The sequence below is a fragment of the Cavia porcellus genome, unplaced genomic scaffold, assembly GCF_034190915.1.
Source record: "Cavia porcellus strain 051 isolate PalLab524CR breed Dunkin Hartley unplaced genomic scaffold, mCavPor4.1 scaffold_22, whole genome shotgun sequence".
Classification (NCBI taxonomy): domain Eukaryota; kingdom Metazoa; phylum Chordata; class Mammalia; order Rodentia; family Caviidae; genus Cavia; species Cavia porcellus.
Genome location: NW_026947505.1, coordinates 39919522 through 39936936, shown reverse-complemented (window position 1 = coordinate 39936936; position 17415 = coordinate 39919522). Strand labels below are relative to the sequence as shown.

Below are 17415 nucleotides of genomic sequence, written 5' to 3'. Positions count from 1 at the left end.
CAAATAGAACAAAGTATTAAGGAAAAAGTACAATAATAACCAAATGAATTGACTGTCTCAGGACTTATTAATTAATGAAAATCAGTATCAGAGTTATAATCCAATACTGATGAATTAGCAATATATTTCCTTTGCGAAAGTAATTTTCACAATTTAAAAATAAGAAAGCCTAAATAATAAAACAAATCTATTTTATGTTCCACTTTTCGTTTGAAAACAAAGTCATTCCAGTAAGCAGATGTCAAAAAACAAACAAGAAATGATGAGATACACATGAACAAGCATATCTGGATATAGAAGTGCTGTACTCAGATTGTCTTTAGATAGGTCACGCAAAAGACAGACTTCTACTTCTGGTGAGATTTGTTCCTGTGCTTTTGGAGACAAAATCTGATGGATTCAAGGCACAATATACTATTTGTGTGTGTGTGTGCCTGTGTGAAGGGGGGGGGAGAGAGAGAGACAGAATGGAGTTACATAACATGAGATACCTGAGAAATTAATACATTTAAATGAAAGGAGATGAAACTAAATTTTTTTTATTTTAAAGAGATTAAGATAAAAGAGGACATAACAAAGCAGATCAGAACAGAACAATTTAAGCAACACAGTATTTCTCCACAAGACAACCCGATATATCACTAGCTACTACAATGTCTCTTTCCTTGAAATAGTTGACACAATACACAATAGTATCAAACATAACAAAATAGTATAAAACCATTAAAGAGAATGAAAGTATTATAGGGCATTCAGAACCAAATAAAACAAAAAATGGTTACTATATTATCTCATTGTCCATAAAAGATTTATTTATACTATCACACATAATAAAATCCAATAAGATACAGCAAGATAGAACCAATGGAAACAGAAGAACAAAAGCATGGTAGGACTTCAAAACAAGATGATATTAAATCAGCACTGGCTATTATAATGTCTTTTCTTCAAAATAGCTGTTCATATCATCACAGATAATAAAATCTAACAACCCATAATAAAACCATTTCAACTAATGAATGGAAACATTATAAGGCTCCAAAGCAATGTAATGGGGAATCATGACTACCATAAATTCTTATGTACTCTGACCACTTCTTACACTAGGGAGACTATACAGTATTTATACATGTGATTTTGATTTATTTTGCTTATGCATTCATTTATTTATAAATATCTCAATGTGATCATTCTTTATAGCTGAGTAGTACTCCATTGTATAAAAATACCACAACTTTTTTATTCATTCCTAAGTTAATGGACAAGATCTGGCTATTACAAATTGTGCTGTTCTAAACATGGGTGCACATATATCACTGTGGTATGAAGTCTTCAGTTCTGGGAATATGCCTAGAAGTGGGATAGCCGGAACAAATGGGACTTCCAATCCCAGCTTTCTGAGAAATCTCCAGACTGACCTCCACAATGGTTGAACCAGTCTACACTCCACCCAACAGTGCAAGAGAGTTCCTTTTTCCCTACAGCCTCTCCAGCATTTGTTGTTGGTAGTTTTCTTGATCCTGGCCATTCTTTCTGGAGTGAGATGGAATCACAGTGTGATTTTAATTTTCATTTCTCTAATGAGTATTGATGATTAACGTTTTTTCATGTATCTATTTGCCATTTGTATTTCTTCGTCTGAGAAGTGTGTGTTCATTTCAGATGCCCATTTTTGGATTGGATCTTTGAATTTTGGGGATCTGATTTTTTAAAAATTCTTTATATGTTTTAGACAGAAGTCCTTTGTCTGAGAGACAGTTCACTAAGATTTTTTTCAAGTTTTGTGTATTTTCTTTTCACTATGCTGGAGATTTCTTTAGACATGCAGAAACTTTTTAATAAGACGTGATCCCAGTTATTGACTCTGGGAAGTATTTCCCATGCAGTTTGATTCCTGTTCATGAATTCACTACCTATTCCTGTTTTCAAGATTTTTACCCAGTATGTCTTTCAACAGATTTACTGTTTCTGTTTTAATATTCATATCTTTGATACATTTAGATTTTAGTTTAGTACATGGTGCTAGGCATGGGTCTACTTTCAGTTTTTGGCATATGGAGAGCCAGTTTTCCCACACCATTTATTAAAGAACTGTTGTTCTTCCAGTGTACATGTTTGGCCCTATTATCAAAAATAAGGTGGTTGAGTGTGTTTGTAGTTGTGGTTGTATCTTCTAATCTATTCCATTGATCTTCTTTTTTTTCCATCTGTTTTTATTCCAATACCATGTTGATTTTATTACAGTTGCTTTGTAGTATAACTTCAAGTCAGGGATTGTGATGCCTCCTGCCTTGCCTTTGCTGCTTAGAATTGTCTTTGCTATTCTAGGTCTCTTTTGGTTCCAGATGAATTTTAGGAGTGCTTTCTCTAGATCTATGAGGTATGTTGTGGTATTTTCATTGAGATTGCATTGAATCTGTAAAACTGTTTTGGGAGAATAGCCATTTTCACAGTATTTATTCTTCCGATCTGTGATCAAAGGATGTCTTTCCATTTTCTGAGATCCTCTTTGATTTCTTTTTCAGGGTATTATAAATTTTCCTTATAGATCTTTTACATCTTTCATGAGATTAGTTCCTAAGTATTTGATTTTTTTTGGATGCTGGTTTTAAGGGTGTGGCTTCTCTTATTTCTCTCTCAGTGATTTTGTTGTTAGTGTATAGGAATGCTATTGATTTTTGAGTATTGACTTGTATCCAGCTACATTGTTGAATTTATTTATTATATCTAGGACACTTTCAATGGAGTTTTGGGGGTCTTCTATGTAGAGTATCATGTCATCTGCAAATAATGATAATTTAAGTTCTTCTTTTCCTATCTTTACCCCTTTTATTTCTCTCTCTTAGACAAGCTATGGCTAGTATTTCTAGTACCATATTGAATAGGAATAGTGATAAGGGACATTCTTGTCTTGTGCTGATTTTAAAGTAAAAGCCTTCAGTTTTTGGCCATTTAATATGATACTGGCTGTTGGTTTGTCATAGATGGCCTTCATCATATTGAGGTAAAGACCATCTATTCCAATTTTCTGTAAGGTTCTTATCATGAATGAATGTTGGAACTTATCAAAAGCTTTTTCTGCATCTACAGAAATGATCATGTGATTCTTACTTTTGACTTTATTGATATGGGGGGTTACATTTATTGATTTATGTATGTTGAACCATCCCTGCATGCCTGGGATGAATCCCACTTGGTCGTGGTGTATAATCTTGATGATTTGCTGCATCCTGTTTGCCAATATTTTATTGAGGAATTTTGCATCTGTGTTCATTAAGGAGATTGGCCTGTAGTTCTCTTTTTTAATTGGGTCTTTCTCAGGTTTTGGTACTAGAGTAATATTTGCTTCCAGGAATGGCTTAGGAAGAATTGTTTCCCTTTTGATTTCATTGAGGACTTTGAGGAGTATCGGCATTAAGTCTTCTTGTATTTCTTGTAGAATTCTGTAGTGAATCCATCTGGGCCTGAGCTCTTCTTTGTAGGTAAGGACTTAATTACATTTTCAATTTCATTAATAGAAATTGGATTATTCAGAAGCTTTACATCTTCTTGACCCAGCTTTGATAGTTTATATGTTTCTAGGAATCTGTCCATTTCTTCTGTGTTATTGAACCTATGAGAGTAGAATTTTTGAAATAAGTGTTCATGATCTTCTGTATTTCCACAGAGTCTGTAGTGATTTCACCTTTTTCATTCCATATTGCATGAATTTGAGCCCTTTCTTTCCTTTTTTAAAATAAGGTTGGCTAGGGGCTTATCAATTTTATTTATTCTTTCAAAGAACCAACTCTTTGATTCATTGATTCTTTGGATTGTTTTCTTAGTCTCTATTGCATTAATTTCCACTCTGATTTTTATAATTTCCTCCCTTCTTTTGCCTTTGGGTTTGACTTGCTGTTCTTTTTCTAGATGTTTGAGGTGTAGCATCAGGTTGTTTATTTGTATTTGTTCTGTTTTCTGGATGTGGGAACTCAGTGCAGTATATTTTCCTCTGAGGACTACTTTGATTGCAACCCACAGATTGTGGTAAGTTGTATCTGTATTTTTGTTTGCTTATAGGTATTGTTTAATTTCCCCTGTGACCCATTGATTGATCAAGAGTGTGTTATTCAATTTTCATGTGTTTGTGAAGTTTTTGCAGTTTCTTTTATCATTAATTTCTAGTTTTATGGTGCTATGATCTAATAACATGAATGGGATAATTTCAACTTTTTTGCATTTATTTAAATATGTTCTGTGGGCTAGTATATGGTCTATTTTAGAGAATGTCCCATATATTGCTGAGAAGAATGTATATTCTGATGTTGTTGGATGAAACACTCTGTATATGTCTATCAAGTCCATTTGTTCACAGGTGTGGTTCAGTTGTTATTTCTTTGCTGATTTTCTGTCTGGTTAATCTATCCTTGGTGTCAATGTTGTGTTAAGGTCTCCTTTTATAATTGTGTTACTGCTTATTTGATTTTTCATTTCTATTAATACTTGGTTTGTATAACTGGATGCTCTGGAATTTGGTGCATATATATTTAAGATAGTTATCTCTTTCTCTTGAAGTTTTCCCCTAGCCAGTATGTAGTGACCTTCTTTATCTCTTAGGATCATTCTTGGTTTGAAGTTCACATTGTCTGCAAACAGAATAGCTACCCTTGCTTTTTTTGGTTCCTGTTGCCTGAAGTATTGTTTTCCATCCTTTGACTTTCAGTCTATGAGTTTTCTTTTGGGTTAGATGGGTTTCTTGTAGACAGCATTTGGTTAGATGTTGTTTCTTGATCCATTCTGCCAATCTGTTTCTTTTAATTAGTGAATTGAGGCCATTTATATTAATGGTTATAACTGTTATATATCGGTTTATTGTTGACATGTTATTTTCTGCTGTTGCATCTTTATCTTTCCATTCTGTTTAATTGTCTGCCTTGTTAGTGGTTTTTTCCTATGTGTATCTAAACTGTCTTTCAGTATTCTTTGTAGGGTTGGCGCGGTTATCATGAAGTTCTTTAGCTGTTCTTTGTCATGGAAGTATCTTATTTCTCCATTTTGAAGGATAGTTTTCCAGGGTACATCAGTCTAGGTTGGAAATCATTTTCCTTTAGGATCTGAAATACTTCACTCCATGCTCTTCTTGACTTCATTGTTTGTGTTGAGAAGTCTGCTGTGATTCTGATAGGTTTTCCTTTATAGGTGGTCTGTCTTTTCTTTCCAACAGCTTTAATATTCTGTTCTTATGTTGGGTTTCTGGGATTGTGATTATTGTATGTCTAGGTGTAGTTTTATTTTGTTTATGGCTTTTTGGAGTTCTATATGCATCACTAATCTTAATGTCAGTTTCCATTATCATGTTTGGGAAATTTTCAGCTATTACATCTGTAAATAGCCTCTTGATATCATTTGTGTTGTCCCTTTCTTCTTCATTTATCCCTATCAATCTTATGTTGTTTTTCTTTGAATCATCTTGTAGCTGTTGTATTGTTATTTCCTGATTCCTTGTTATTTTTAAAAGATCTTTCCTTTCCTATTCAGTAGCTGAAATCTTGTCTTTGAGGTCTGAAATTCTATCTTTGCTTTTGTTGAGGCGGTTTTGACAATTTTCAATGGAATTTTTGATTTCCTGTATATCTCTTTGAATCTGCTTCATGTATTCTGTTTGTTGCTTATATTATTCATCCAGGGATTCTATCTTTTTGTTTTGTTCCTCTAATCTTTTAATTGTGTCTTCTTTAGATGTGTTCAGCATCTCCTTCATTACTTTTATCATTTCTTCTTTTACCTGGGAGATTATTTCTAGTATGAATTCCTTTAAAGTTTCCCAGAGTTGCTTCTTTATTTCAATTGCTATTATTTCAGGTATTTAAGGTATGGCATATGTTTTCTTCTATGTACATGGCTCCTAGGCTTTCTTGGGATGGGCTGGAGGTTTGAGATTGCATTTTGGTCTTTCATTTTGCCATTTTCCCATATTTCCATGTTTCAAGTGATGTTCCAAGGTTTCCTCTGGGTGTGTTGGAAATCATCTCCTATGCCCTGGGCAGCACAGCCTTTTTTTTTTTTTTTTTTTTTTTTTTTTTTTTGTCTTTTTGAGACAGGGTCCCTCTATGTAGTCCAGGCTGGCCTCGAGCTCACTTTGTAGCCTAGGCTGGTCTCAAACTCACAGTGATCTTCTTACCTGAGCCTCCCGAGTGCTGGGATTACAGGCATGAGCCATCACACCTGGCTCTTATTTAGTCTTTATGAGACAGGGTCTCATTGTATAATTCAGGCTAGCCTTAAATTCACTTTGTAGCCCAGGCTGATTTTAAATTTGAATGATTCTGCTGCCTCATCCTCCTGAGTGCTGGAATTACAAGCATGTGTCATCACATCTAGTTGAATCTGAATTTTAAATACATGTCCCTCTTCCTTTGTTCATTATGAACATTTCTTCATCCATCACACATTTTGGATGGTTGCAATTTATTAATTGCTATGAAAGGCATTGGTGACATCTTTGAGCAGTGTGTACAATTAGTTTCATAAGAATCAAGTAAAAAACAGTTTAATATAGTGCAAAATTTCCTGCATTTGAAAACTAAAAATCTACCTACCCTACTATCAGCCATAAAATTGGTAGGAAAATGCTTGAGAAATCAATTGAATATAAAAATTATTATGTTAGAAATCTACATTTTGTGTAATTAGCTAGTGTTCATATTTTTGTAATTATTTTGCTTTATAAAAATTACCTTAATAGCATAAATGTTCATCTGTGTCTTAATGTAAATCTAACAAATTTTGTAACAAATGTAATGTAACTATGTTAAAATTACTTTTTCTATTGAAAGAGCAATGAAATATTTAAAGAGTATTTAAATATGTAAATTAACATGCCTTACAAAGAAAATATGATAAAGTAGAGATTCTGACAAATAGAAAGTCCATGTTATTTCCCAGAAGAAAAAATAGTTTTTCCTCATCCATCCTAGAGTGATCATGGAGTTACTAGAACAAAAGGTAAATTGACAAGGAAAACACATACGAACTTATTTCAAATAAATTTTATGTGACATAAAGGTCTTTATAAGGCAATGAAGATCTGAAGAAACAATTAGTCCTGATAGATTTTTAATAGTAATTTTGATGAGAAGTGTACACTCATCGATAAAAATGATTAGATACAGGGATGTGATCTAAGAGTAAAAAGGGAGAAATTGGCTAGACACAGTGGTGCATACCTGTAATTCCAGCTACTCAGGAGCCTGAGGAAGGAGGATCACAAGTTTGAGACCAGCCTAGGTAACTTAGACACTGCAACAAATTAATGTTAAAAAGGGCTGAATATGTAGCTTGGTGCACTTGGGGCTGAATCCTCAGTAACACAGAGAGTAGGTAGTGGGGACCAAGCCCTGAGTATTCAGCATCTTCTCTGTAACCTTTTATCTTTAGTATAAGGATGGTCCCTTTCTTAAGAGATACAGGAACAGAAAGGGCATCTCTCACATGAAGAAAGTTTGGTAGAAACTTCATGGAAGAAAGTTGTGGTAGATCAGAGACTCCTGTTTTTCAGGTTGTAGCCTTTTGGAGGGTGACATGTCCTGAACCTATTATCACTTAAGCCCTATTTTGGAACTTAGATTCAATTACATTTTTAAAAAATTCTTATTCATTTAAATAAGACCTTGAAGAATCTGTGTAGCATAGAAGATTAAAGACAATGGAGGGAGCTAGTGTCTCTGTAGAGGTATTAAGCAGAAGCCAGTTCCATTCATTCCTCAACTCCTATCATACTGGCTTCCCTGATTTTAGGATCTCATAGGTCCTCCAAAACTGGCTTTGATGGGCCTGGGATAAAGTTCAGCAGCACAAGTACTTGCTTGGCAAGTACAAGGTCCTGAGTTTGATTTTTCAGTACAAAACAAAACAAAACAAAACACTACCAGAAGTGTTGTTTTCCTTAGCTTTTAATCTGGTTCCTCCTTGGGGTGTGCTGTAACATATCAGAACTTTCATCTTTGAATAGTATCTATATGATGGTACCCATCTAATTGAGTGTGGTGGTGCACACCTGTAATTCCAGGACTCAGGAGACTCAGGCAAGAGGATCATCATGAATTTTAGACCAACCTGGGCTACAAAGTGAGCTCAAAGCCAGCCTGAACTGCATAGCAAGACTCTGTCTTAAAAAGACAAAAAAAGAAAAGAAAAGAAAAGAAAGAAAAAGTTACCCATCTTTATCATCTATCCTTGGAGGCATAATGATATTTCTACAGAAGTCAACACCATGCCTGTGTCAGTCAAACAATGGAATAAGAAAGGCATTTTTGCCTTTTGGTCTCTGTATCACATGCAACAGATGCTCCAAAGTTTTTAGACAGGAAGGATAATATGTAATTGCATGAAGTAGAAGAACAAATCTTACATTGATTTTTTTTATTTATCATACACATATTATTTGGAGGCTTTGATGGGGGGGGCAACTGAAGGTGATACAGTAGGACGAGGGGAATGAAATACCCTAAGCCATCCCTTCTATGTACATCTTAGCACTTTCTTTACTTCCAATGTACTTATTTTCATTCTTTTTATTTTTTCTTTAATTTATTCAAAAAACTTATTTTTTAGTTTGAAAAGAAAAAAGGGTAAAAATGAGATAGAATTAAAAAATATATTGCCTGGCAAATGTAAGGTCCTGAGTTTGATTCCCAGTTCCAATAACAATAAAACCTTTATTGAGCACCTTTAACACTGTCACTAGTTTCAATGATCGCTTCTGTCTTATTTTTAATCTACTTTAGTTTACCCTCTTTTCTTTACTATTATAAGTCATCTTTTCTGTACTTATCTCATGAGGATTACTTGTTGTAATCTTCCCAAAGTAAATACTGTACTGTTTTCAAACTTAAAACAGTACAACTCCAATGACAGGAGTTCTTGCAAAACATGTTACCAAAGTCCTTGCCTGAAGAAAGACAGATCCCTGTGCACAGTCTATGCCTTGTTGGGGACTTACCAACGGAAACTTGGTCCTGGTTGGCAGCAAGGTCAGTGACTCTCCATAATTTGAATCTACTTTGAAGTAAAGGACTTACAAAATGGTCAGGATAAAAGTAACTTCATCCAAACCAAAATGTACTTAGTTTATCTTTTTTTTTTTTGTTTGCTACTGGGGATCAAACTCAAGACGGTGCACTTGCAGGGCAGGCACTTAGGCCACTGAGCTAAATCTCCAGCCTCTTGATTTATCTTTTAACCAGTATCAAGGACATCAGGCACATTCCTAATAGTGATGGTGGCAGAGTCTGGATTGTAAAACTCTACCTACCCATCCAAAAGTTTTGTTTAATTATAATATGCAGAGAAACAATGTCAGGAAAACTGACAAAGAGACCATCATAGATGGTTGTAGTTATGTCCACTTGAATCCTTTCGGTAGTATGTATTGGGGCAAAGTGAAGGGCAGCCAGAGTTTAAAGACTAAGAGAGAGAAGCAGGGTAAATGGCTGTTTAATGTGTTTCAGTTTGACACACTATTAGATTTAAAATGGCTCTTAATGAAAATTGATACTGCTTTATATTTATAGGTACTTGTTATTTTATTAAATATTTCATTCAAAAAGTATTTAACAAGCATTTATGATATGCAGGGTTCTGCATATCATAAATACAGCATCTAAATCCTGGCCCCAGCAGTGCCTAGATTGTAGAATGTGATGAAATCATAAGAATATCATATAATTAAAAAAAGAATATTAAAAAAAAAGAATATCATGCAACCATATTCCTGGGCATTAGAACATTGTGATAAGTTTATTTCTTTGTGCCCAATACTTAGGAGATAGGTTTTAGTGCAAACTGTTGGGCCTAGGTGTGGGTGGTTTGCTGGGGATGTGGCTGGTTTCTGAGTAGCTGGGGCACCTTGGGTAGTAGGAGAGCGGGAAGCCGTGAGCATAGTAAGAGAGGATTCCCCAGGTTACCCCGTGTAGCTCCCAGTGAGCCTGCAGGGTTTTCTTTATATGATCAGACCCAATGTGGGCGGCACTGCTGCCTGGAGTCTGAGAGGATTATGAAATGTGTCAGGTGAAGTGCGGCCTGGGTACCGGTGTGGGGGTGGGGGAGGATTAGGGGTGAGGGAGAATTAGGGATGAGGCACAAGCAAGTAAGGCCAGTTTTGGAGGAGGTTGAGGGAGACCTCTGCTGCTGTAATGGTGAGCCCTGGCCAATGTGACCAGGCCACTGCGCAATCTTGTGTTCTGGGAACCAGGTGTTGAGCGTGTTGTAACATCAGAAAGAGGCTGGATAGATAGATAGACAGACAGACAGACAGACAGATACATAGATAGATAGGTTTTACTGCAAGGAACTTAAGAAAATAAATTTTAATTGATCATTTTTAATAACTGTAAAATCAAAATGTGTCATATCAGTCTTCCAAGCTATATGGTTTTGAGGGTTTATAAAAAAATGATTGAATGGAATAAAACAAAATTCCTGCTATATTTGGTTTAAACCCTTTTAATGATCAGCTTTTGTTAGTTCCACTTACAAATTCTAAACAACTTTCACCACGTCTATTGTATTCTTTAGTTTCTACTGGGATTTGCTGTGTAAAAGAAAGTGAGAACAATGTAGCTTACATTATTCTGATAATTAACATCTGTGAAGGACGAGCTTCTGCATAAATTCTTCTCTCAATAGGCAGAAGCACATGGAGACAGAACGAGGCATTCTGTGTTGTGGTTTTAATATTTGAAATATTCTTCTGTTAGGAAGTGAAGCTCTAGTTTATGCACATAAAAGCAGTGTGTTTGATTTTTAAAAACTTTTTTGCCAACTAAATATAGATTCCAAATAATGTGTTTCATTAAGCAATAACCTACTTTTCTACACAACAAAATGATTTCTAATTCTAACATTTTTTCCAGTAATTTCTCCATTTCTCTTTTCAAACATTTTTGTATAATTTTTTTTTTTTTAAATCGGGAATCAAACTCAGGACTTCGTGCTTTCCAGGCAAGCACTGTGCCATTGAGCTATATCCCTGGTCCAATTTCTGTATAATTTATAAAACAAAGGTTTAATCAAGCCGGGAATATGGCTCAGCAGCACAGCGCCTGCCTAAGAATAAGAGTTGTAAATTCTGTTCCTGGCACACAAAAAAATTAATCAACATTTGACAGAAGCTGCACTGTTGTTTGGATTTTTACATGAGCTGCTTCTCCTAAAACAGTGATGGTAAACCTTTTTGAGACCAATCCCCAAACTGCAACCCAAAATCTGATTATTATTAGTGAAATGTCAACACTGCAATTAAACCTGAATATATAGTTTTAGTTTAGAAAAAAAGCATCTCATACATTAATACTTTCTGTCTTAAAAGAAAAATAAATAACGTCATAGGATCACCACTACTGTAAATCTTTCACAGTGTATTATTCAGGCCTGGGTACAAGGTTTTAATCTTTTCTCCAGTGGACTAAAGAAAATGTATTCAATTTCTCACAACTGCTAAAAGAATAGGCTCTACATTCCTCTTATTAATTTAAAAAACCTTACTGGATTTCTTTTTTCAGTACTTCGATGATATCCCTCTTGACCGTCAGTATGACTTCTGTAGGTTTGAACTTCCCTATTAACTACATCATTCAGAGGAAATATCACTAGTACTTTGTCATTCTCTTTTTTTTTTTTTTTTTTTTTATGGGTGCCGGGGTACGAACTCAAGACCTTGTGCTTGCAAGGCAGGTGCTTATGCCAAGCTGAGCTAAATCCCCAGCCCTTTTGTCATTCTCTTGATGTCGAGAGTTTTTTTGTTTTCCTGGCTTTGATCCCTTTTTGTGCAGTTTTTCTGGAATTGGGACATTTTTTTTCCTCCTTTAAAAAAAAAAAAGCAATCTGCTTAATTGATTTAAAAATTTTAGGGCCTAAGGAGTTCTTTAAATTGTAACAGTTTCAGTTTTACTAATTATATTTCTATAAATATTGATGCAATTTTATTTCTGCTCCTTTAAAATTTGATAAAATGCATATTATAAAATTTGCCATATAGTGTTAAGTAGTTATATTGTTATGCAGCCAGTTTTCAAAATTTTTCACCTCTTTTAATACTAAAACTCCATAGTTACTAAATAACTCCTTTCCTGTACTCACTATCCTGTTAGCCACCCAGTCTACTTTTTGTCTCTATGCAAATGAAATAGTGATTTTTTGTCTTTTTGAGACAGGGTCTCACTATGCAGTTTAGACTGTCCTTGAGCTCACCTTGTAACCCAGGCTGATCTCAAACTCACAACAGTCCTCCTGTCTCAACCTCCTGAGTGCTGGGATTAAAAGTGTTTGTCACCACACCTGGTGAAATAGTGAATTTTATGAGATATTTTATCTTAAATTCGTGGCAAAGGTTAAAATAATCTGTAAGAGTAATTTAAGTGTATATACATATATTCTTACTGTATTTCTTGGCATCACTCAGCTTTGTTTCAAGGACTTCCTGAATGCTTACTTGGTTACTTTTTTCATTTTCACATTTCTTTCCATTGTTTAACACTTGAAATAAATTATATGAGCTAAACTATATCATTTTTTCATTATGTTAGTTTTTTTTCTGATGATGAATATACTTTATGATGGCTTATTTAATAAAACATTGCCTCATCAGTCATCCCTATCTGATTTAATATGCAAAATACATAGAAAATATTGCAAAAAATCTTTACATTAAATTTTATTCTGCCTACCATTTGTCATCCCTTCATAATTGTTTATAAAGCAAATCCCATTTCTAAGCTGAAGATGCAGTATGATCTGGTCTTACAGCCTTCTCTTTTTATTGCTCTGTAATAGCAATGAGGAAGAAAGCTCTGTTTAATCGTTAGACTGTATACTAGGCAATCATTCTTTGGTCTACCTTCAAGTACAAGAAGATACGCCAATTACAAAACAATAAAGTAAAAAACCATATCTGCAAATAGTTTAATGAACCTTGCATATCTATGATTATTCAGTTATATGTTTTATAATATGTTTGATCATATGCCTTTTGCAACACAGAAGACTTAGGGTTTATGAAATTCTTTACTAAGTGGATAAAAATTTTTCATTTTGACTGTGAAGATGTCACATTTTACAATTCTGTGACACATGCTTTGCAATTCTTTGCTACCATCTATATGAGCTTGTTGATGAGTGAAACAAAATTAGCATGGATCTTGCAGTGTTTCCTCAGACACTTTTCACAAACTTTTTTTTTTTTTTTGTCTTTTTTTCATTTTTATCGGTACCAGGGATCGAACTCACGACTGCCTGCTTGCAAGGCAGGCTCTTATGCCGCTGAGCTAAACCCCCAGCCCCCACATTTCACAAACTTTAATAAACCACTGCAACTTTTCAACTTTCTGAAGTTTCGTTACACATTTTAATGAAAATTATTATGCTAATTATGTGGAATTCTTAAGTAAAGTTATACTTTCCAATATGGAAAAAGTTTCTACAAATAACACACATTCTCTCTTCTATTTGTTTAGTCAATCTTGCATTCCATATCCCATAGGCAATACTCTGCACATTCATTGTACAATATTTTTGAATGGAAAAATGATTGTTTCATTTTTTATTTATTATTCATTCCTTTGATTTATGAATCTTTTTAATTTATACAGTCTACCCTTCTTCTCCCCTGGATTATGCTTCATACTTTGGATTTACTTACTCAGAAGGAAAAGTGCATAGGAAAAGGGTTTAACTAAAACTACCCATACACTGTGGTGTAAAAATTTCTTCAAAGGAGATTGTTGTCAGCGAAAGATTCCAGACTATTGGGAAGCAAGCTAGAGGCTTTTTACACTATTTTCCTATTTGAGGTATAAAACTAATATTCAGGCAGGTTTGGTGAGTTTTCATGTTCAAGAGTCATTAGTAGCCATAATGGAACTAGAACCTAATCTGCTATATCCAGTCCATTTTTTCCATTACAAACTAAACTATAATACTGAATAGTGTTAGGAAAGTTCATTAGGACAAAATTTAAATATAAAAAACAGTGAATCTGATTCAGGGACATAAGCTTAAATAATTTGTTTACTATTTGGAGCATAATGTGTGAAAAATTAAAACTGAGAAGGGCCTTTATGCCAGTACATTAGTCTGCATAGTGAAGGTGATGCTAAAGAATGAAATTAATTTTTATTAAAAATCATATTCTAGGAACTAAGTTTGTGAATCTATTATTTGATTAAACAACATTGAGTATAAAAGAATTACTATTAAAAGATATTTGAGTTCTTGCTAGCATGCATATTGAATAGTTCTGAAATTCAACATTTTGAAGTGCTCTGGAAACAATTTCAATAAGAAAGTGGAATCAAAAGATGGTGGTCGAGGAAGAAAAAGAGGTAGGAAGGAGACAGAATTGGTGGTGGGACACCAGTAATCAAGGGAAGGGAGATGAAAAAGTTGACTGCTAAATATTGCCTCACAATAGAGAATGAAGTGCAAGAAATATTTACTTTTTTTTTTTTTACTACAAAAATTGTCATAAAAATTCAAACATATTGGTTCTTAACTATTATCTATAAATATTTATTGGTTATTGATAGGGGTTTTTGTGTGATAAAGGGAGAATATAAAGTTAAAAATGGCCTTTATTCTAAGAACGTGGAGAGAACTCCATGGCCACCAGGGCCTGGCTTTCTCTGCTGGAAACGTGGGGTGGAGGACATACATATAGTTCCCAACTGAGGTGGTGCTTAGGATGGCATTGCTGATGCACAAACAGCTGATTGGAACTTTATTCAAACCACAGGTAAGCTGTCATAGGGGAAGGGAAAGTGACCTCAAGGTAAACATCCCTTGGTCCCACCACCCACTGCTTTAATAGTGTATCTAGGGTGAAGAAATCCTTTCAGTTATATCTTCCTGTGATAATCATCCTCTAAACTAAATTTTAATTTTCTTCTGTTAGCTCCAGAAAATGTTACTTGCCTTTTTTTAAAATGATAAAGAAATCAAACTCATGACCTCGCACTTGCCAGACAGGTGCTCTGCTGCTGAGCTAACTCCCCAGTCCCTTTACTTCCTATTTCTAACGAGTCCAGGGCGGACTCCTTCCAGTGCTCCTCCTTATGGGCTTAGGACTTCAATCTATATAATCTGCTTAGCTTTATTCAAAAAATTTTTCTTGAATTACATGTTTACAGTTAAATAAAAAGGTGTTAATTTGCCTCCAGCTGCTAAAATTAATTGGTTTGCTTCTTTCAATCTCTGCATTTTAATTTATTTTATGACATAGTACCTAATGTTTTGTATTCTAAGTGTTACTCGGTATCACACTATGATCATTTCCTAGCATCACTGTAAAGTCACTGGGCTTCACATTTGTGTTCTTAGTGTAGCAGAAGCCAAACAAGAATGGGTAATCCTGTGAATAAGGAGGAACTAGAGCGAAGATGGGAGAGCTATCAGACCCTTGTGGGTCTGTCTCCCCTGTACCAGGCAGTGAGGGAAGGCAGGAAGCAGCTCAGACTGCATTGTATCTCTGAGGATCATTGGGCTAGGTGGAGGGAGCCTTGAGCCAGCTCCCTACACTGACCACAGTGCTCCCACACTCACCTCCCCTATGCTTTCACAAGCAACCCTGTCCCCACCCAGCTACTCTTTTCTACTTTCCCTTTTTTCTGGAATACTCTTGCTCAGCCTCTCTGTCAGTTACTCATACAGTTTTCTGCATTTTGGTGCTGATTCAGCGGTTACTTCCTGGATACCCCGAGGAAGTTAAATTCCTTGATAATGACTTTCTTTTCCTTACCATTTCCATTACAGCTTTAATTCCCCATTCACTTCCTTGATTAGTGTTTACTTGATGACACTCCACATTTGCTATGACATACTCCCTTATTTTGCTCACCAAGAATTTTTTGTAAATACTTGCTTTTCAATGAACAGCTGGCCCCGGAATGAAGCTATATTGTGATACTCAGCTATAGTACAATGGCAAGCAGATATACCAAAGGGACACTGAGGATTTGAAGGCAGATTTATTTTATGTCAGCTGGTATTGACTGAGATTATTCCCCAAATATCAGGCCTTGCAGGATCAGGGAAGGTGATTTTTTTTTTTAATACTGGGAATTGAATGAACTCATGACCTCATGCTTGCAAGGCAGGCACTTATGTTGCTGAGCTAAATCCCTGGCTGGGACCGTGATTTTTAATGGGTTGAAAAGAGTACAGAGGTAGAGTACTTGGCTGTCTTTGATTGGTTCTTACAATGCACATCATAGTGACCAGTTATGCATCACAATGAACAGACAATTCCAAGAGACAGAAGTAACTGGAACTACAATAGGCAGTATCACCTGGGCAACTGAAGTATACTGGCGGTGTGTGTGTGTGTGTGTGTGTGTGTGTGTGTGTGCATTTTCTGCTACATTAGGAGCAGTTGTACTCTAAGAATGAACATGGTTCTCAAATTTAAAGAGGCAGACAAGAAAAATTATCCTAGGAAAAAGTCTACATTCTGTATTGGTTAGTTGTGGTAATGATATAGGGGAATGAAAATTCAAACCTACTATGTCTGCAAGTTCGTATTCTCTAAAATCAAAGAATGAATTTTAGTAATAACAGAGGTTAAAAGTAGAATATAATTATTGAGAGAATGAAAGCTTCTATTTGAGAGAGACAGAAGGGGTCCTGAGTGGGTTGCCAAGGTCTCTGTCTTTTCCAGGGACTTTTATAGAGGAAAACCATGAGGGAAACTGGGAACTCGCAAGGCAGATGGGCATAAGGTGGAACAGAACTGCGGTTAGTCACGAAAATTAATAGTTCAGGTAAAATTGATTACATTAGGGACAAATGAGAAAGCAAGTCATGTAGGAAGTGGGCATTCTTAGAGCTGTGACTCTTCCCTAGGCGGATGGGATGGTGCCTCTAGGCTTCCTCAGGGTGATAGGGAACCAATTAGAATATCAGTCTTTATGATGTGGATGCATTTGTTTGATTCTTTGTCTTGAGGCCTGGCCCACAGCTGGAGGTGTCTGTGTCCCCTGCAGTGCAGTTGCCAGGTGTCTGAGCTTATGCATTTGCTGCTTTGAGGGCCTAGCCCTGTCTCACTGACTATAATATTTTTAACTAACTCAGCTGCCTGCAACAGTAAGAGTATATGTACACAATGGCATAAAGGCCTCATGCACTGGAAAAATCACATAGTTCCAAAGTAAGTTGAGCTAAAGAAGAAACTTGGTAAGAGTAAAGGTAGAAAAAAACCTGACTGTATAGCACTTTATGTCCAAATCGAATAATTTTGTGCCTGAGAGCTAGTAAGAAGAGCTGAAGATTTTAAGGGAGAAAGATCTGAGCATATTTGTCTTTTACTTATTTACTTAACTTTCTAAATAGTCATTATTTTTTTCTTTTTTTTAATTTTGAAGAGAATAAAACCAAGTGTGACCAAAT

The 17415-nt window shown here is 35.3% G+C and overlaps 1 protein-coding gene and 2 non-coding genes across 4 annotated transcripts in view; all 3 read left to right on the top strand.

Annotated features, from left to right (window-relative positions):
- Pacrg (parkin coregulated) overlaps positions 1 to 17415 on the top strand; it is a 503840-nt gene that overhangs the window by 94307 nt on the left and 392118 nt on the right. The window lies entirely within an intron of this gene.
- On the top strand, positions 9934 to 10072 carry LOC111755801 (small Cajal body-specific RNA 17). The gene has a single exon (XR_002790355.1). It is a non-coding gene; the product is annotated as a small Cajal body-specific RNA 17 (non-coding RNA).
- LOC111755794 (small Cajal body-specific RNA 18) lies at positions 10184 to 10265 on the top strand. Its single transcript, XR_002790348.1, has one exon. It is a non-coding gene; the product is annotated as a small Cajal body-specific RNA 18 (non-coding RNA).